This window comes from Mesitornis unicolor, unplaced genomic scaffold, assembly GCF_000695765.1.
Source record: "Mesitornis unicolor isolate BGI_N332 unplaced genomic scaffold, ASM69576v1 scaffold30927, whole genome shotgun sequence".
NCBI classification, from domain to species: domain Eukaryota; kingdom Metazoa; phylum Chordata; class Aves; order Mesitornithiformes; family Mesitornithidae; genus Mesitornis; species Mesitornis unicolor.
The window spans coordinates 2,499-3,297 of NW_010198905.1; positions in this window are offsets into that span (position 1 = coordinate 2,499).

Consider the following 799-nt stretch of genomic DNA (forward strand, 5'->3'; position numbering starts at 1 on the left):
CTCAGGTGTGTGCTGGGGGCAGGACCCACACCCCAGCGGGGATCCCCAGCCCCGGCCCTCCCAGCACTGTCCTATCCCTGCAGGTGGGATGCAGCGGAAGCTCTCGGTGGCCATCGCATTCGTGGGGGGGTCCCGGGTAGTCGTCCTGGACGAACCCACGGCCGGTGTCGACCCCTACTCCCGCCGCAGCATCTGGGAACTGCTGCTCAAGTACCGCAAAGGTGGGGGCCGGGGGAACCCCACTTCTCCCCACATGCCTGTGAGCTCCCCAGCAGTGGAAGAGGTGCTGGTGGGCTGATGCCCCTCAAAGAGGGGCTGGTGTGGGGGTCTGGGGGTCCAGTCCACTGTCTGTCCCCAGGCCGCACCATCATCCTGTCCACCCACTACATGGATGAGGCGGAGCTGCTGGGGGACCGAATCGCCATCATCTCGCAGGGCCGGCTCTGCTGCTGTGGCTCCCCCCTCTTCCTCAAGGCCAGGCTGGGCACCGGGTACCACCTCACGCTAGTGAAGCAGGAGAGGGTTGGGATAGGCACCAGCACCACCAAAAAGGTGGGTCCCTGGGCCCCACCGAGCATCAGCCAAAGCAGTGGCCAGTGCCTCCGTGCCGGCTATTGAGGGTGTACCAAAGCTTGGGGCTGGATCCTGCCACAGGATGGCAGGACGCAGCTGTCCATTCCCACAGGATGGCAGCGACTCGGAGCACAGCAGCGACACGGGGCTGGGCAGTGAGCGGGGCAGCGAGGCCAGCACCATGGGTGAGGGTTCCATCCCTCCCTTTGCCCCCTGGAGTCTCCTG